At 31.6% G+C, this 21,805-nt stretch overlaps 1 pseudogene; it reads left to right on the forward strand.

The window, feature by feature from the left end:
• The first annotated feature begins 306 nt into the window (after positions 1-306).
• Positions 307-20,644, forward strand: LOC134696222 (phosphatidylinositol 3,4,5-trisphosphate 3-phosphatase TPTE2-like; annotated as a pseudogene).
• The last annotated feature ends 1,161 nt before the right edge of the window (positions 20,645-21,805 follow it).

Raw genomic sequence — 21,805 nt, forward strand, 5'->3', positions numbered from 1 at the left:
TTAAATACACATGGAACGAAACTACATAGTATCGACCCTATGCTTTGTAAATTGTTTACTTTCGACTTTTGATTGTTTGGATAAATGATAAAAAAATGTTATAAATAAAATATAAGAATTTGAGTCAACCGGTGACCATGAAGTTGACAGCTAGTGCCCCTTTGATATGTTAATTTTGAACTTTGCCGACTTCCGTGTTTTAGATAGCCTGGGGTCCTGGCTAATCTTGTCAGTATTACGACGCGTAGCTAGATTGGGCCGGATCCCAGTCTATGTTTTAGACTCTCGCAAATTGGTTCGGGATCAGTGATACTAATTTTGTGTATTTTTTTATTGAGTTACTTCCCTTTGTATACGAAGAAATTATTTTATATTTGATAGTTTTTTTTCTTTTTAAAACAAATCTGTTGGTGAGCTGATGATGAACAGGTATTTTCTTCTTTTTCCATGAAAATCGCCCCACTGGCAAATCACCCCACACTTTTTTCACAAACAAGCCCCACTTTTTAAAAAAATCGCCCAACTCTTGTTTTAAATTACCAACTCGTCCCACTCATGAAAAAGTGTAAGATCCCATAGCAAATTGGTTGGATAAAGTGCCCCACTCATGACAAATACATAAACCACGAAGAATATATATAATTTTATCTGTGCATGTACCTGAAGACTAACTTGACTTCAGATAGACACAAAATTTACTCTAAATGCATGAAATACATACAACAAGACATAGATAGCATTGAAAAAGTTCAAAGGAGGGCTGCACGTTTTGTTACCAACAAATAAAGAGAAACACCTCAAGTGTTGGTAACATGTTACATTAACATCTTGAATGGTGCAGTCTCTCTGACAGAAGAAAAGACTCCAGATTGGTAATGCTTAGTCCGAGATTTCTCTGACGGCTGTTTTGCCAGACAAGCTGGGGCTGTGGGACTGGCAAAACAGCTGTTGGACATCAGAGTAATCTCGGACTAGGTTATGCTTTACAAAATTGAAAACGAAAAGGTTGCAATTCCTAAAAATAATAAATTGATTCCACAAAAAAGACAAACAAGACATTCTAATTCGAACAGCTTCCAAATTCCATCCTGCAAAACACAGTACAGAAAAGAATCTTATTTTCCAAGAACTATTACCCACTGGAATAACGAATTATAGTTAACCCGTACCATTGTAAACTCGTACCAACGTCAACTCATACCACTTTACAAAAACTTGTACCAATGCAAACTCGTACCACTGCTAACTCACACCAACTTATTTAAATGGTGTTAAAGATGTATGTAATTTACTTTCACTCAATACCTCTCAAGTCTGTTAAATGTATATAATTTGAAAGTACAATGAACAATTGGTAGCTAATGTTCCCTGTCTATTGGATAGAAAATACCGTGGCAGATTTGTGGTACGACTTCCCAGTGGTATGAGTAAACTTTTTTGGTACGAGTTAACATGGTAAGAGTTTTCGTTGGTACGAGTTAACTTGCTTCCGGAATAACTACCGGATAACATTGTAAATTGCACTTCAGTAGACTCTTTCAAATCTTCATTTTCAAAGCATCAATATTAACTCAATTACAACATCTTATTTTATTATACAAAACATTCTATATTTTTAATTTTTCATATTTTTTAAAAAATTGTACATTTTTTCAATCTATGTCTTGTTGTAAGATTCCTCCTGTGACATAATCTTCAATTTGTTTAAGGCGGTCACTATATGGTAGAATAGAATAAAATAGTGCATTAGGCAGAGTTACAATGTATAAAGTATGGCTTGACCTACTAAATAAAATTCAAATGCATTTTATGTTTCATGAAACTAAGTTCACTGGGAATTTGCTCTGCAGCATTTTTATTCGTTCTTTCAGGACAGAAGTATTTGCATAGTCCAAATAATCATGAATGTAAAAGGCTATATTATTTTTTTCATAAAATAAGTAGAAAAGCCTTTCAAGATGTTATAATTATTTTGACTAGTTTTTGCATTAAATTGCAATAAAAAATTACTAGACTTATTATTGCATGTTTCGTGTATATTTTTTTTAATAGAAAACTTATAAAGTTAAAAAGCAATTTCATAACATTAAAGCCATTTTTTTTTGGTTGGCTTTTATGAGGTAATTTTGCTCTCAACTATTTGGAGTTTGAGACCGAATTAAGCCATTAATCTTTAGTGTAAGAGAACCCTGGTTAAGCAACTGCTTTGAGCAACAACAATAAATCTTATAAACTAAAGGATGATTCAAAAGGAAATGTAATTTAATCATTTCTTTGTCATGTTTGTATTGAAATAATCAAATGTATACAGTATTTTTTGGCCAGTGAATTTTACTTGATTTAATCAAGTAAAATTCAATGGCCAAAAATTTTTCAAAAAATAACCATTAAAATATATAATTACATAAGTCCAAATAATTATGACGTCATGGTTTTTATATTTCATTTACAGTGAAACAACTGAAGAAAATAAAGTGGCTGTAAAAATAGATGAAGCAGATCATCAAAATGAAAAAGAGGCCAATGGTTATGGAAATGATAGTCCGAATGAATCTACAGAAGAAGACGGGGACATCTTCATAGTGATGGGTAAAGAAGTAGACCAAGATTTAGAAGGACCAGTCCCTACAGACAAGTTTATACACCATGATGAAGATGATCCAGCATATTTTGATTTTCCTAAGACAAAAATTGGGTTTGTAATATAATTAATTTATATGATGATCGAAGTGCAATCATGTACATTTTTGCTTAAGATATAATAAACATTTCTGCTGTTGTTCAAGACTATAAAGTTTCTTTGTAAATATACTTTTATCTCATTGATTTATCTTTAATGTCTTTCTTTATATTTTAGATGATTCTTTGTTGATCTTTTTCAGGAGAATGAGGTTTATGATTGGTTCTGTGATGGAGAATGTATGGTTTCGTTTGTTTACTATAGTGTTGATTTTAGCTGACTTTACCATTGTTATTTTTCAGGAGAATGAGATTTATGATTGGTTCTGTGATGGAGAACGTCTGGTTTCGTTTGTTTACTATAGTGTTGATTTTAGCTGACTTTACCATTGTTATTTTTCAGGAGAATGAGGTTTATGATTGGTTCTGTGATGGAGAACGTATGGTTTCGTTTGTTTACTATAGTGTTGATTTTAGCAGACTTTACCATTGTTATTTTTCAGGAGAATGAGGTTTATGATTGGTTCTGTGATGGAGAACATATGGTTTCGTTTGTTTACTATAGTGTTGATTTTAGCTGACTTTACCATTGTTATTTTTCAGGAGAATGAGGTTTATGATTGGTTCTGTGATGGAGAACGTCTGGTTTCGTTTGTTTACTATAGTGTTGATTTTAGCAGACTTTACCATTGTAATTGTGGATATGGCATCAGGTCCCAATACACATTTCCATGACGAACTAGAAGTTACATCTAGATGTATTATAACTTATTTTGTGATAGAAATTTTTCTGAGAATATTTTATAAAGGGTAACGTAGTAGTTTATAATAATAATACTTTATTCCAAAAGCAAGTGCAGTTTATATGATATACATTAAATTTTTGACAAATTATTTATACATACACCATGAGATACAATTATTTGTGTATTGTAGATTTATACATGATCATGGTTGGTAATCACACAACTATCCAGTGCTCGGAGTTCAAATGATGTGGATTTGAGCAACTCATTTACTGTTGGTCCTCAAGCATAAACAAAACCAATTCTGTATAGTCAGCTACAAAAAGACAAAACGGGATAATAATTTAATTTAAAGCAAAATTGTCAAGGTTTCTGATAAAACAGTAAAAAAAAAAACAAATATAAAAGACTGCAACCAACAACAAACATATAGACTTTAAACATGCACATACAGATTGCTGTATGGTTAAATATGTTTGTGAGTGCTCAACCCTTCTCCTAACCTACGACAATGGTATAATGGCTATAGCTCAACATTAGAACAAACAGTAAAAATCAATTGGAAATGGCTTGGCTCAATACATTGATACCAGACACCAAAAATATGTTACTTGAAGACAAAAGATACAAAGTATCATTCTAAGAGTAATCACAGTTACTGATGAAAGCTAGTTTTAAAAAGTGTTAGAACAAAATAGGAAGTCTATATCTAATTCGCATTTAAATTAATGATGCATAAACCTAATTTGCTAAAGTTACAATCATTGTAAACAGTGATTGTAAAATAATCCATTAGTTCAAACCTTTAAACATGAACAAAAATTTGAAATAATATGTTTTGTGTGTTGTAGAGTGAGATTTTTCCACCACTGGGCAGATGTACTTGATATGATTATCGTGTTTGTTACCTTTATAATTGATTGGGCTCTAAGTGACTACGGCAGGTAAGATATGTTGTAGGATGTATGGTGAAATATATGTTGTCAATGGCTGCACATGCTAAGTAATCCACAAGAAAGTAACACCACACTAAGTGACTACACTGAAGAAAATCACAACCTGAAAAAACTCATCAACAATTGCAATCAAACCCCAATAGGACTGACTTGATATCTAAATCTTACATAGTTTATCACTACTTTTGAGATACACAATTATAGTTCATGGATCATAACATTCTTAACATCCTATCTATGAATATTTCCAGAAATTTAACAATGATATAAATACTCATATATTCAAGTTACAAAATGATATTATAATTGTGAAAAAAATTACATAACTTGTGCAAGGTGCAGGAATCTAATATCTGTTCTAAAAATATCAATAATGGCATTGTTTAAGTAATTTTTGAAATTGGATTTGTCCATAATTGTAGTTGAATTAACTTAATCCATTGCTTTATACAATGCAATCTTAATTTAACTTCCCACTGATGAATTAAAGCAATCTTTACCTTTCAGTGCTTACAAGCTCTTTGATTTATTTGTATTCTGATTATCACTGTGATTCTTTAATTCTCGGCAATTTGTGTTGAATTTTAATGAAATTATTAGATAAATCTAGTATTTGCTGTTTAAAGAATTTATAACTATAGAGTTAATGTAGCATCCAATATCTTACCAAGTTCACAAGAGGATAATATGTTCTTAGTAGTTATTGCGTTTTGAAATATCTCCTATAATTTTGTCATTTTTAAAAAGTTGTAAATTTGTCATTATTGAAAGTTGCCTTGAAGATCGATATAAAAGAATAATACATACAGTCATAGGACAAAAGTGAGTTCCCACTAAAAAAAAAAAGCCTTATCATTTTAACCAAAGTTGAGAAGAAAATTACATAACTTGTGCAAGGATATTTTTCAAGCAAATTTTACCAAGCAATTTATTGAGCGATTTTCATTAAAAAGATACCATAAGATGTAGAAATATCTGAAGTTTTATTGTTTATTTTGCCATAATTTTCGTGAGGTTTGTTGTTCTTATCTAATTGGTTAAATACAAATGCAAATATTTACAATTTAAATTTGGTTAGAATGCATAGCAAACTTTTCAAAAAATATTTCATTTTCTCTTATAAAAAATTAAAATGAGCATGAATAATTTTATGGCCAAATAGACAATCAAACTTCAAACATTTTTACATCTTATGGTATTTATTTGATATAAATGAGACATGTGGTTACTTGGTAATATGTTTTTGAAAAATATGGACTTTAGTTAAAATGATAGGACATTTTTTGAGTGGGAACCCACTTTTGTCTAATGACTGTACAATGATATTGAATATATGAATAAAATAAATTAATATCAATGTGAAAACAATCCAACCACACCAAAAAATCAACCAATTAAAAGAACAACACTTGTTTTTTAACAAATAATTCTTGAGTAATGCATACATTAATAATTCTAATAATTGTTTTGTAGACTTGGTGTTGCAGGAAGATCAGTCAGAATAATACGTATTGTTCGTAGTATATACATCATGTATTCAGATTTTAGACGATTTAAGAAAGTTACAAGACGAATTATATCACAAAACAAACGTAGATATGTTAAGGAAGGATTTGATCTAGATCTTTGTTATATAACAGGTAAATAATAAATTTTTTATGCCCCATTTATGGGCATTATGTTTTCTGGTCTGTGCATCTGTTCATCCATCTGTCTGTCGGTTTTTGCGTTCCTCTGTTCATCAGTTCATCCCGCTTCAGGTTAAAGTTATTAGTCAAGGTAGTTTTTGATGAAGTTGAAGTCCAATCAGCTTGAAACTTAGTATACATGTTTCCTGTGATGTGATCTTTCTAATTTCAATGCAAAACTAGAGATTTTCCCCAATTTTCAGGGTCCACTGAACATTGAAAATGATAGTGCGGATGGGGCCTCCTTGTACTGGGGACGCATTCTTTTTTTTTTTTAAATGAAAGGATATATGGTATATCAATTCATGACTCTAAATCACTATCTTTACATAATACAGAAGTAAAATAACAGCTCTTTTTTATTGCTGTTCTTCATCTTAATGCTACAAAAAGGCTTTCAACATCGAGAACTAATTTCTCCTAACTTAACTTTCAAGATGGTGTGGCCCCTCGATGTTGATGAGAATAAACATGCTTAACTGTAACATGTATGTTCTCACTATCTTTAACATCTTTGGATAAATGTATATGTGTTTTTATGTATCCCAAACCCAGTTATTTTCTAGATTAGTGCTAATTACAAACTGGTAGATTTCAAAATATTTTGTGTTGTAAAAAAAAACTATTGCATAATTAAATATTGTGTAAAATACTTTACTTTACAGAGAGAGTTATAGCAATGTCATTTCCATCTTCTGGAGTTAGAGCTCTGTACAGAAATCCCATTGGGGTAAGGTACCAGTTTAAATTAATGTTTAAAATTAGAAATAACCAGAAATTATTTTATGAATGTACAAACAGCTTGATTTGCTTTTAATTTGGATCTTAACCTCTTGTTTATGTGGATATCATCATGGTTTTAACTTTCAGGATTTAGATGCAGGAAACATTTGTCCAGATCATAATCTAAAAAAATATAAGCCAGTAAGATAAAAGGGATCAAATTGCCCATCAAAGAAGTTCTGAAGATCCCAGTGACCTTTATACATAAAGAGTCAGAGAAAGTAAAGGAAAAACCATTTATAATGCTTGAAATATTTGTCTATATCTTAAAATAATATTGAAATCTACCCTAAAAATATAATGAAGCTGATTTATTTCAATTAAAGATGAAGAAGTATTTTTGACATATGAAAGGAAAATCATGTAAATGAAGGGTGTTTAAATTTCTAAGGAACTCAGAATAACATTATATCATCAAGTATGGTCAAATGTCTTCCTTTGAACTCAGAGCTTCCAATTTACAACTGTTTTGTAGCATAAAAAAGCTGGTTCCTATAAAAGTTTTTACCTAGAAATTATCTTTGATGGTCTTCTGGTAGCATGTCTCCCTCAAGTAAAGTGCACTTGATCTTTCATCCAATGCAGGGTCAGTCAAAGACTTGGTATTTACTGCTTCTCAAAAAGTTAGTTTTGAGAGGATAGATTGATGAGCTTTTAATGTCAAAATTGACTAATTTTGTGAGCTAGCATGACAAAAATTTTGACAGCACTTACAAAATGAAGTAAGATTTATTTTACATGAATATGCAACATTGATATCCTCCAATATGCATGTAATATTTGTTGCTTGATATTAAACATCCATCATCATCATAATCTTAAAGGTGTTGAAATTATAAACTATTGATCATGTTGATATCCACAATCCATCATGTCCTTTTGCCATTTAAAAAAAATAATTTAAGTTACATTTGTGCATGATAATTTATTAACAGCATAAATAATAACAGCAATGCTTTGGTTATTTCAGTGGTATTTGTACCAGAAAGAACACATTGTTAGTGGTATTAAATACTGTGAATTTATGATTTTTCATGGGATACCAATGTTCATGGATTTCATGGGTACAGCTTAACTTTGTATTTAAATGTTCAACAATGAACAAATTGTATATAAGGTTGTACCCAGACTTTGGCAAACAACATGTAATTAAATATCTACAAAAAAAATTTACTTCAATCTGAGAATAATGGTATCAATGAAAATAAAAGGAATCCACAGTATTTTATTTGTGATGACTGAATGGGTCTTTACAATTTCAGTCCGTAAACTATTATACTTAACATAGGACTTTTGTCTTACTCTGAAATATGACCTGTAAATGTGTAAAATGGACAATTCCAAACAAACTTCCTTCATTATATATAGGGACTGGGACATCTTAAAAGCATGAATACCTATCGTGACTATTTCTAATTTTAGATATGTATGTATGTCTTTTAATATAGATGTTATTCACATAAAGAAGCATGAAAAGAGTTGTAATATTTGTTACATTGGTCGTATTGATTGACATTTGCATGTAGAAACATAGTAATAGAAGGTGTAATGTTGTCCTTCCTTAGTAGACAAACATGGTTGTTTATGAATATTTTCATATCAAGTTTTGAGAATATTAGTTATTATGGGCCAACTTGAAATATGTTCTTTTATTATATATTATTCTTGTTTTATTGCAATTGCTCAAAACTTGCATAGAAATACAGTAATGACATCTAATTGTTGGGAAGCTGTCTCATTGATTTTTGTTCTACTTCTCCATGTTCTCCTTAAATTTATTTACAGCTTTTTTTTTTTTTTTAGAAATTCATGTTTGTAGTACTACCTCATTGGAGAACAGCTTATTTCTCATACATTTCAAGATGCAAAACAGCATATTATGATCATTAATATGGTCTTTCATAATGTAAAAAACAAAATAACTTTAAGATACAAAATAACAAACTGTCAACAGTCCAAACATTTTTGAATCAGGTTTGTCCCTAGTTATGAAGCACAGGGTAATAATATGTAAAACCATCCAAACGGTAATACATATTATTGGACTTGTTTGTACACATATACTATTGTAAAATTTGTATAATAATTATTAAGTCCTGTTCAAAGTTATTTGAAATAAAAGAAATGTTATATTTTCCTACCAAATAATTAATTATTAGACCAGATTTCATAGATAAGTAAGTATATTGAGGATGTTGAACTTGTATCTACATTGAAATGCAATAACCATGATGACTAAAACAGAAAATATTGTTACTATTTTGTAGAAAGTTGGGAAGTTTTTAGACACAAAACACAAGGATCACTACAGAGTTTATGTAATCATGTTATGATCATGCACATTTGTGTGAGGAATATCTATTTTATATTAACTTTTCAAATCTTAAAAGCCTCGACATCATGTCATTTATTTCTTTATGTTTATTGTATCATACCATTTGATTTATTTCCAGGTGAATTAAACTACAGTGAGAGTATATTCCATCAGAGAGTAAGAAGAGTATACATACATGACCACAATGTTCCTTTATTAAGGTTTGTTATTTTTTCACAATCCTACTTTTCTAACATGTTTGATATCTGAATTAACTGTTCCAATATAAATTCATTATTGTGCAAGGAAAACATTTTTAAAGTTCAATATTTTGTCTTCACTTTATAACGAGCAGGATAGGTCATACGTAATAGTAGAATGATGTGACTGGTACATAGGGGTCACCATGCAGATGGATTCCATATGCGAACACTTTCATCAGGCACCCACACTAACCAAAGACTTATTATTTCATAAATATTTGCTGCATCTCTGTTAAGCACCTAGCATTAACAGAATTAAGGAGTAAGAACAAAGACTAAAAGATGTCTAATTTTCCTTTGAAGAACAGCACAATCAAAAGTCTTCCTGGACAGGAAGTCTGACAATTTGCTCTCTGTTGAATGATTAACAGCTTTCAAAACATAATTTTTACACTCTTTTGATTGAAAGGTAACATAAATTTTTAGTTTTTTGGGTGTTTTTTTTTTTTTTGGGGGGGGGGGGGGGGGGGGTGGCGGAGAGTGGTCACTGTTTTATAAATTTATACTCAACATTCCCTTTAACTCATAATCCTATTTATCTTCTTACAGTGACATGACAGAGTTTTGTAAAGATGTTAGAATGTGGTTAGCTGAAGATGAACAAAATGTGATTGCTGTCCATTGTAAAGGGGGCAAAGGTCGCACTGGAACAATGATCTGTACTTACCTTATACATACTGAACTATTCCAAGCAGCTGAGGTGAGAGGTCACATGATATAAGTGCACACACACCCTTGATTTGTACATAAACATTTTAGTTGTACCTGGTATATTTTTATGCTCCACCTACAATAGTAGAGGGGCATTATGTTTTCTGGTCTGTGCCTCCTTTGTCCGTCTGTCTGTCTGTGCGTCCGTTCATCCGTCCGTCTATGTGTCCGTTCGCTTCAGGTTAAAGTTTTTGGTCAAGGTAGTTTTTGAAAAATTTGAAGTCTAATCAACTTGAAACTTAGTACACTTGTTCCCTATGATATGATCTTTCTAATTTTAATTCCAAATTAAAGTTTTGACCCCAATTTCACGGTCCACTGAACATAGAAAATGATAGTGCGATTGGGGCATCCGTGTACTTGGGACACATTCTTGTTCCTATTTAGATTGCAGTTGTCACAAGACTTTAATCCAAATGAATAACATTATTACATTGGTTGCATTGAATTACTTAAATTTCCCAGTGAAATAAAATTTTGAAATAAACATGGCTTTTTCACTCCTCTAACGTCATATAAGAATGGGCATCATCAAAACAAATTGTGAATGCGTAGAAAAAGATTTAGTCCCTTACATTTTCTATTTAATTTCATGAAAAAAACCATTTGCCAAGGTAATAAAAAGAAGAATACAATGATCTCATCCGTGTAATTTTTTAACAAAAGTGTTGTTCAGTCACATGTTGAATATTTTTCTCTATTTGAATTCTTCAATTAGATAATCTTTAATTATCTGTACAACTTACTGCTATCTGTTACAACCAAGGGAGGTAATTTGTAACAAGGCTCACATAAAAAACCATGATGTGTACATATACATCCTAAATATCACAAAACCAATGTTCAATAAAAAAAAACTTGATCTGTACATGTACATACCAAATGTTCAAAACAGGTATGGGTAGATATATTTAAAACAAAGGTACATAAAAAACCAAGATCTATACATGTTCATTTTAAACGGGATTAGAGGAGGCCTATTACCACAAGAATTAAGTTTAATGCCAAAATTATTATCAACACATCAGTCACATTGTTTTCTTGTTTTAAAGATACATGACTTAATGTTGTGTTTTACATTATAGGATAGCCTTAATTATTTTGGTGAGAGAAGAACAGACAGAAAAGTAGGGAAGACATTCCAAGGTGTTGAAACTCCTAGTCAGGTAAATAGGAGTAGAATTTAGATATGGGTGTAAGGCAATGAGGCGAAAATTATATATATATAACCCAATGAGATAAAACAAAAGATATAGAAGTGTAAGTATTTTGTCAATGTGAGTGACTATATCATACTGTTCAACCTTACATTTCCAAACCCAGAGGGGTATTAGGGGGAGTGGGGATTGAGGGGACAGTCCAGGACCCCTCCCACTTATGTAGCTTCATTTATGATAAATGCACAAAGTTTTAACAAGTTTCACTCCAAAAGTTGGCCTGCATTTCCAACTACTCAGCTGTTAAAATTTACAAACCATACATGTTTACTTCTATAATCCATACTGTTGTTGATATTTCTAAAGCATGCAACTTTACTTTTTTAAATCACTACAGCTATTTACTATTTAGTTCTAGGAATATCTTAACCTTTTATAAAAAGATTCACTTACAAAGATTTAAAAACTTAGCAGCCCTTAAAATTTCAAACAATGCATTGAGTAGTTTAAGGCATACCGTACAGTAGCAAGTACTCAAACTGGATATGTTTATTAAAAGTTTTTTCAAATTATTTAGATAGTTATCTTCTGCTGGAGCTTTAAATTGTAGGCAGATGGCAACTAATAATTACTCATTATCATTAATAAATTTGTATGACAATAATTTGTGAAGTGTTTATGATAAATAGCTGCACAAGGCTGTTGTTTTTTGGGATACGATTGCTGTCAAGCAATCTGTAGACTTTTACCATTGACCCTATGATACACTCCCTCACGTCATTCGTTTTATTCTAAACATTCAGCAAAATCTCAGATTCTTATGATTGTCTTGCTTTAAAAGGTAAAAACAAGCAAAACAATTGAACATAAACAACTTTCCTGTAATGTTTTACTCATAATCTTCATGTGTGATATTTTCCTTGACTTATATGCGTGTTTTTAACAATACGGAAAATCAGAATTAAACAGTATTTATATTTAGTGTTTTTATAAATTTAGAAACACGTCAGAGGGAATTCCCAAATTTTGATAACTTGCGAGAGTTCTCTGAAAGCCGATCGATAATTCTATTTCTGTCACAAGAACTGAAGTGGAGTATTTCTATATTTTAAATCACATGCATAATTTAAATTAAAATAAATGTTTCATCGTAAAAATTACCCATAATACCCCTTCAGCAGAAATGGAATCTTCCATGTTATCGTTTCGAGTTGTTTCCCCTTTCGAAGTATTCGTCAAGAAGAATTAACTCGTTAATGCCGGTAAACGTCGTATTAATTAAGAACGATCTCAATGTAAACAAAGGAGTGTGTACGGAAAGGAGTCATGCCCTCTGACCCAAAGGAACTTCAATAATAATAATAATTAAAGAGTAAGAAATGGGGTTCCTCCTAAACTGGTCCGCTGTTCTATATATAGCTTCGCACCGAAGGTCAGTGTAGCGATAAGTGAACACAACAGGGGTCCAGTTTAGGGTTCCTCCTAGAATTACGGTGATAAGATACGGAAGCAAGTTAACTCGTACCACGGCATTGGAACCAAAAAAGTTATTTTGTAGTTACTGGGAAGTCGTAACATTCAGAAAAATATACAAAAAATATGATGTTTTATGGGTTTCTGTTTGTAAACTTAATAGAAATAAAGTTGAATTACTTGAATTTTACACAGGAGTTAAATGAAAACTTAGACAAAAATAAAGAATGTTTTAAAGCATTAATGTTTTAACTGATCTTTCAAACTAGAACATAGGCGGATCCAGCTCCCCCTTTTTTTGTGGAAAAAATTTGGTTGATTATAAAGGGAATCATTGAAGCATGACTGGAGCGGGCCCCCTCTTAGGTCAGTCAGCGGGCTCCCCCTTAGGCATACCTGCCAACTGTCACTATTTGCGGGGGATTTCCCCCATGGAGGCTCCAAAATTGAAACTTTGAAAGAGCAATTCTGTCCACAATTTAAACAAAACAATTAATTTTACAATGACATTAAGCTTATAAAAGACTGAAGAAGCCAAAAAACAACATTAAAATGTATTTGCAGGCCCCCTTGAAGGTTTTTTAAGACCATGACAGCCATCTTGCACGTAAAACCCCCATGGACATTTTGAAAAGTTGGCAGGTATGCTTAGGAAAAGTTCTGGATCCGCCACTGTAGAACTTAATCCAGAGGAAAGTTAAAACATTGCTTTAACTGTACCTTATTAAAATTGAACATGTTGAATATGTATATATCCAATTTAAGTTAATTAAAGCTGTAATCCATGATCACAAATTGAATGCTATGTTTACAATTGTTGAAAGCCATGTGCTTTTTTTGTGGGGAAAATGTGGACCCCCTTAACAGGAATCAGTTAAATTTCATTGTTACATTTATTTATAGACAGTAAAAATAATTTTGGCAATCATTTTGACTAAATGCTAAGATTTAATTATTCATGAAAAATGTTCTTCGGGTGAAACTGTATATACCTTAATTATCTACATAAGCTACAAATTGGTCATTGTACTTATATACATTTTACAGACTTAAGAGGTATTGGGTGAAAGTAACGTATATCATGTATATTCATCATTTAACACCATTTGAATGCATTTAAATAAGTTGGTACGAGTTAGCAATGGTACGAGTTTGCATTGGTACAAGTTTTTTTTTAGTGGTACGAGTTTACAATGGTACAAATAACTATAATTCGATAAAACACAATAAGTACATGGCTCATACACTTGTAACGGGGATTGGCTATTCTTTAAGTTGAGTGACTATTCAGATTGTTACATTTTGCATGTGCAGTTGAATTAGTTTAGAGAATAATACTATCCAGCTGTACCAGGGTTACCGGCCAAAAATGCTTGAGACTCACGCATGTTCATGCTTTTTTTGCAACAGTATTCTTGGATCTATTTTTTTCCTCTTTGATCTTTTCAATTTTGGCCAAATATCATGCATTTGTTTAATGAAAATTTGGCAGAACTGCTATACATGTGTCAATGAAAACTATGGCAATCGTATCCCTCAGAGCATTCTGCTCTTTGATTAAAAGTGTACACCATGATATGATTAATCTAAAAAATGGGAAATTGGATACCAAGCATATGTTTTCTATATTTCCTGTATTGTTTGCCCTTAAATATAATTCATTTGCATCATATAGTTATCAAAGGTATTACACTTATAATTTGATACACCAGATGCACTTTTATCTTCATAAGACTCATCAGTGACACTCGAGCATTATTAATACAATGTGCCTTCGACACCCCCCCCCCCCCCCCCCCCTACATTTTTTTTCTGGAATAGCCCCAAGGTTGTCCATGCCTGGGATAAGAATATCCTTAGTCTTGTTAGTATTTCTAATAATTCCTACTTTTGCATATATATAATGATAACTGATGATCTGTATTTTCTATCATTTCAGAGTAGATATGTTGGATACTATGAGAAAGTGAAGTACGATCTGAATGAAGAGATGCCACCTCCTAAATATCTAAAAATAGAATCAGTTAAAATTACATCTATTAAAGGTTTGTTTCATAGACAGTAAAAATTGCAATTGCACCAAGTAAGAAAGCTTCTTGCGAGCGTTATCAGTGAAGCTTCTTTGAAAAAATGTCATTATGCTAAAGAAGTAAAAATAGTTATCAAAGTCCAATAACTCTTGTTTGAATCTTCAAATCAAAATGAAGGTACCATAGTATACTACTAATATGACCAAGCATGAAAGCTTTTGCAAAAAAGTTCTAAAATTTTAGGAATTAAAACAGACGTGGTTTTCTATGTTGTGATGTTATGTTATTGTTTCAGAAAAAGGGAGAAGGTACTATTAAAACGTTTAATCCGGTTGCAAATGTTTGCACCTGTCCTCTGATGTACAGTAGTTGCTGTCTGTTTTTGTAATTTATATGTATCTTGTTTCTCTTTTTTATATAGATTTTTTATATTACGTTTTTTGAGGAGTTAAGTCTGCCAATTGATATTTTATCGTATGTTTTTCTATGTTGTGATGTTATGCTATTGTTTCAGAAAAAGGGAGACGGTTTGGATCCATTTAAAGGTTTAATCCCGCTGCAAATGTTTGCAACTGTCCTAAGTCAGGAATCTGATGTACAGTAGTTGTCGTTTGTTTATGTAATATATAAGTGTTTCTCGTTTTGTTTATATAGATTAGACCGTTGGTTTTCCCGTTTGAATGGTTTTACACTAGTAATTTTGGGACCCTTTATAGCTTGTTCTGTGTGCACCAAGGCTCTGTGTTGAAGGCTGTACATTAACCTATAATGGTTTATTTTTATAAATTGTTATTTGGATGAAGTGTTGTCTCATTGGCACTCACACCTTCCTTTATCTGTAGACTGTTAAAATGAATCTCACAGCATGAGCAGACATTACAACAGATTCACAAAAAAATCTAAATTTGAAGCTTAAATTATCAAATTAGATTTGTGTGTTGAAAAAGTATGATATGCCATAACCAATTTTCGTGGGTTTCCTGGATAAGAGTGAACCTCGAATTCAAATGTTCAACGAATAACATATTTTCAATAGGCTTTGTGTACATAGATTGGCAAAACCACGAAATCAAATATCCACAAATATGAAGTTTTCAGCAATCCACGAAAATTGATATCCACGAAAATAAATGAATCCACAGTATAGGGGACTGACAATCTCATCATAGAAATCAAATTAATGATCAAGAAAGAGCATGATCTATAAAGCTTGATATGGCACAGCCACATGATGTGATTGGTTTAATAGTGGTGGTCTTATTAGAGTTGACCAGAGCAAACATTTTTGAAAAGTTGAAAAGAAAAAATCTTTAAAAGTAAAACAGCAAACAGAACACACATATATTAAGCACATTGGTACCTGAAGGAGAGAACCATTTACTTTAGTCATGTATAAAATTGACAATTCTAGGTGTAGGCAATGGTGATGGTACAGATTTAGCTATGCAGATATTGTTAGGTTACTCTCCAGAGTATACACAAGTGGACTTCAAACAGCAGACAGATTGTAAGGTAAAATCTTATACCTTATATAAGTTATTGATTATAAAGGAGTAGGTCCGGTAAGGACCGATTTTGGCCTCAAATTTCAAGTTCATCTGACGAAAGATTTTGACCACTTTCTAAACACTTAAGTGTCTATTTCATTTGATTCAATTAGTTTATGTGAAAGATTTCGACTGATTAGGCAATAAAAAATGATCTGATTCAACCTCAAATATGAAAAATTTACCAAATATGGCGAAAAATGTCAAAAATGAAAGTGCCGGCATCCGTGTTCATCCTCATTTCGATATTATGAATGAACACAAATGCGTCCACTTTCGTTTTACACGGAAACCATCTAAAATTTAACTAAAATACTAGAATTGTGATGATTTTAGTAATTTAGCATGATTTAATGGTGCTAGTACCCGATATATGTGCATTGTATTGTTAAAAACAGCCCATATTTATGTAGCAGAAGCATTCTACTGTCCAATAAATAACTAAAAGTTTACATTTTAACAATTTTGTAAAACTGCTATATTTTGGGGTCAAAAATGGGTCTTACTGGACCTACTCCTTTATAGATATTTCCTATTTGTAATACACTTATGTTTGAATATTTGCCAAAATATATCATGAATGATGTTTAAATGAAATGAGCACAACTTAAATCAGTAGTAGCCCTTGACTCCTCAATCTTTTCCTTAGCAATAAATTAAGTTTTTTTATTGGCTAGATTATACATGGCACACCAACTATACAGTGTTTTAGCAGCCTCTCCATTATACACAATAATAAATTCAAATTAAAGAACATTTAATCTTTTAAAAAATGAATTTCTTGTTATGATGGAATATGAATCTACTTTTTAGCTCACCTGGCCCGAAGGGCCAAGTGAGCTTTTCTCATCACTTGTCGTCCGTCGCTGTCCATCGTCGTTAACTTTTACAAAAATCTTCTCCTCTGAAACTACTGGGCCAAATTTATCCAAACTTGGCCACAATCATCATTGGGGTATCTAGTTTAAAAAATGTGTCTGACGACCCGGCCAATCATCCAAGATGGCCGTCATGGCTAAAAATAGAACATAGGGGTAAAATGCAGTTTTTGGCTTATAATTCAAAAACCAAAGCATTTAGAGCAAATCTGACGTGGGGTAAAATTGTTATTCAGGTCAAGATCTATCTGCCCTGAAATTTTCAGATTAATCAGACAACCCGTTGTTAGGTTGCTGCCCCTTAATTGGTAATTTTAAGGAAATTTTGCTGTTTTTGGTTAATAATCTTGAATATTATTATAGATAGAGATAAACTGAAAACATCAATAATGTTCAGCAAAGAAAGATTTACAAATAAGTCAACTTGACCGAAATGGTCAGTTGACCCCTTTAGGAGTTATTGCCCTTTATAGTCAATTTTTAACCATTTTTCGTAGATCTTAGTAATCTTTTAGAAAAATATTCTCCTCTGAAACTACTAGGCCAAATTTAACCAAACTTGGCCACAATCATCATTGGGGTATCTTGTTTGAAAAATGTGTCCAATGACCAGGCCAACCATCCAAGATGGCCGCCATGGCTAAAAATATAACGTAGGGGTAAAGTGAAGTTTTGGCTTATAACTCAAAAACCAAAGCATTTAGAGCAAATCTGACAAGAGGTAAAATTGTTATTTAGGTCAAGATCTATTTGCTCTAAATTTTTCAGATGAATTAGACAACCCGTTGTTAGGTTGCTGCCCTTGAATTGTTAATTTTAAGGAAATTTTGCTGTTTTTGGTTAATATCTTGAATATTATTATAGATAGAGATAAATTTTAAACAGCAATATTGTTCAGCTGAGTAAGATTTACAAATAAGTCAATATGACCAAAATGATCAATTGACCTCCTAAGGAGTTATTGCCCTTTATAGTCAAATTTTCACCATCATTTTCCACTGAAACTAACCTGACCAAGTTTATTATAGATACAGATAATTGTAAGCAGCAAGAATGTTCAGTAAAGTAAGATCTACAAACACATCACTATCACCAAAACACAATTTTGCCATCTGTGTCTGTTGTTTAATATTCACATAGACCAAGGTGAGCTCAGGCTTTTTAGAGCCTCTAGTTTCAAGATATTCTATTTTTGATGTTTAAGATTAGTGTAAACTTTTATACATCCAGGTTACTCAGATTTTTTCAAGTCATTATTATTATATAATTTATCCTAGGTTGAACACAATAAAGAAGAAGATTATATATTGGTGACATTTTATAACAAACCAGTCGTCACAAATGATGTCAAGATCAGATTTGTATCAAAAGCTGTAAGTAAAAATAAATGTACTTGATATATGATAACTTACTTACTTACTGCCTGGTATGCCATCGGCATGTAGGGCAGCAACACTTTGTTGCTGTTTCCGTAACTTAATTCTTTTTACAGGATAGAGTTTTTGGCCCTATGCCGAACCCCCTACCGGTACTTGGAGGGCCAGGGATTTTTTGTCGAGGTTTCCTTCCTTTAGACAAGTTGCCGACCAAGGCTGACGAACCATTATCTGCCTGTTTTTATTTCAGAGTTTTCTTTCTCCTAGATAAATTACCTTCCTGGGTTAACGATCTTCATCTAACCGGCTATTTACCCATAGTTGGGGCAAGGTTAATGAGAGTAAGGGCATGTCCACACACAGGTGGGCCTACATTCTGCATCTTTAGGGCCCTTGCTGCTCCAAGATCCTCAACAGTAAAGCCTGAGATACTAGATCCCAGTTACCATGTGCTGTCGCGTGGAGGCACTGTAGAAGTCTTGACAGTGTAGAGGCTATGTACTGGCAGGAGAGGCTTACTCATTCGGCTCTCTTTTTGCTCACATATGTAAGCTAGCCAGCGGTAGCTGCTTTTCATAAAAAAAACAACCACACTAGACACATACTACTGCCCTGTGGAACAACCACCAGCACATATATATGATAACAGATATAGTAAATTAGTGGCTAAAAAAAAAATGTCAACACAAGATTTTTATCAAAGATATTAAGAAACGTTTATTTTCCATTGGACACCTTTGCTTGAATTGCATTACACTGTATACTACTTCCTTGTTCAATGAAACTGGTAATCTAGGACAAAAACATGAATCCAATGTAAAGACAGTATACATGATATTATTTTGCTTATATCTGATATTTTTAAAAAAATCTATGTCCTTTTCATCGTTCTTATATATTGATATGTGTAAATTTACTTTACAGAGAAATATACCCAAGGTTTATGACAACTGTGCATTCTATTTCTGGTTCTATGCTGCATTTATTGAAGACAACAGGTAATACTATGTATATATGTAGACTAGTTAACTAGCCTCATGGTAGTAATATACCAGATGTTGTTATGAAGTTTCTGACTAGACATTGAGCATGTCGAGTGATCAAGAGATAATTCATATACTGTAAATTCCGTAATAATTGTGTGCGTAATTATTGCATGCATTTATTATTGCGATTTTGTCATTTTAGACTTAAATGCGATTTTAATTATTACCATTTTCAGAAAAATCCTGTATAATTAATATAAAACATTTCAAAATGTTAGTTAAGATTATTGAGATTACAACTCTGTCGCCTTTGTGGAAATAATAAAAACCTCGCAATAATTTCTGAATTTACAGTTATGTAAACCAAATTATTTTCGTGGATATTTTATTTTGCGTTTAGCCCTTTCTAGGTCACTTCGTGGTGATTTTATTTTCGTTATTATCTAATTTACTTCATGCAGTTAAATAAGGAAAGATCCAAGTTATACATATTCATGACTTTTTAAGTTGGAGCTATTTTCTACTTGCGAATAATAAATCGTGTGCGAAAATAAGTTGGTTTACAGTAGTCACATTTTACACAAATATTCTGTTTCCATATACAGCATAATTAAAGATGATTTATTTTTCCTTCATGGTAAATCACAGTTCCTATTATAAAAAATTATTTTAACAGGGCTATATTTGGGGGAAATTATTTATTAGATTATTGGTTAGAAACTAATCTAAACAATTTCGAAAAACAAATATAACAAACTATAAACGACAGTGACTGAACTATAGGCTCCTGACTTTGGACAGACACATAAAGATAGGGCAGATAAAAACATATTTGTAAACACTCAACTCTCTGGCTTATGTTGGTGAACTTTTTTTTATTTTGTAGATTATTCCTGACCAGAGATGAGATAGATAATCCTCATAAGAAGAAAGCCCAGAAGGTGTTCCGAGAGACCTTTAGTATTGAGATATTATTTAGTGATACTGATGGCTCATAGCCTACCTAGTAAACATGATGATAGTGTTAGGGGGAAAGACAATGTCCTGGTGCTTTCAGATTAAGTTTTAACATTAACGGAATTATGTAGTCAAACACATATTAATAGTGTAATTTATAACATTTCAGTTGCATTTGATTTTTAAATGATTGCTTTATGTTCACTTGCATTTTCACAAGATTATTTCACAAAGATGAGTTTATTGAAAACTTATGCTTATTAGTCCTTCACTTACACAATTATACAACATTTTAATGGAATTTTGATAATATTTTTTCTGTTATTGAACTAAAACTTTGAGTTGGTGGTTAAAGACAAGGTAGGGTCAACTTTGAAAATTATGAAAAGTTTAACAATTTCCTGCTAAAGATAAGATTATCTTTCCTTGGATTGACATAATTCCTTTAACATTAGTTGATCAAAGTCTTAATGTTATTCGTCCTTCATTGTCATAATTTAACAAATAAATAAGTCTTAATCATAAAAACAAATTAGACAAATTCTAAGCTTGTATTGAAATTTTGTGAATTTAACCTTTTGAAACATGTTTGTATCATACTTATATTCATAATATTACCAACTTTGTTTTAAAAAACAAATGGTTCTGAACAAACTTGGATTGCCAACTGTTTATTGTTTTACAGTCATATTTAAGTTGTAAACTTTAAATAAAGCAGCAAAATTAATTTAATCAAATAAGAACCTGCCTAAGATTAAGTTGTTTAAAGGATGATGATAACTGTTTCTTAAAAATTTGAGGAAAAAAATGATTTTTATATTCAGACCTCCCTCAGACATATCCCAGCTATGCAATAATTAAAGGGCATTTTTTATAAATTTTATATTTGTATATATTTTGTATGAACTATATCTTAGACTGTTATATAAAATCATGTATGTTTTAATATTATTAGTTGCTCATCAATAGTTAGAAATTTTATAGTCCTATTTATTTGGTTTTTTTTCTGTCTGGTTGCTTTGTTCTACACAGCTACTTTGTCTGTACCAAAAATCTGTAGTACTGGAAATCTACTTCTAATATTCAGTACTTTTTTGTTACTCTAAAATTATTGTAATATTTAGGTACCTGTATTTTACAGTACTTGATTTGTACTTGAAGAAAATTTAAATACTACATATTTTTGGTTACAACGTTACCATTTTTAGCCTTTTGATAGTATGTCTAATTCAAATTTCTTAAAATTATATTTTTCAAGCAT

This window comes from Mytilus trossulus, chromosome 14, assembly GCF_036588685.1.
Source record: "Mytilus trossulus isolate FHL-02 chromosome 14, PNRI_Mtr1.1.1.hap1, whole genome shotgun sequence".
In the NCBI taxonomy this organism is placed as follows: domain Eukaryota; kingdom Metazoa; phylum Mollusca; class Bivalvia; order Mytilida; family Mytilidae; genus Mytilus; species Mytilus trossulus.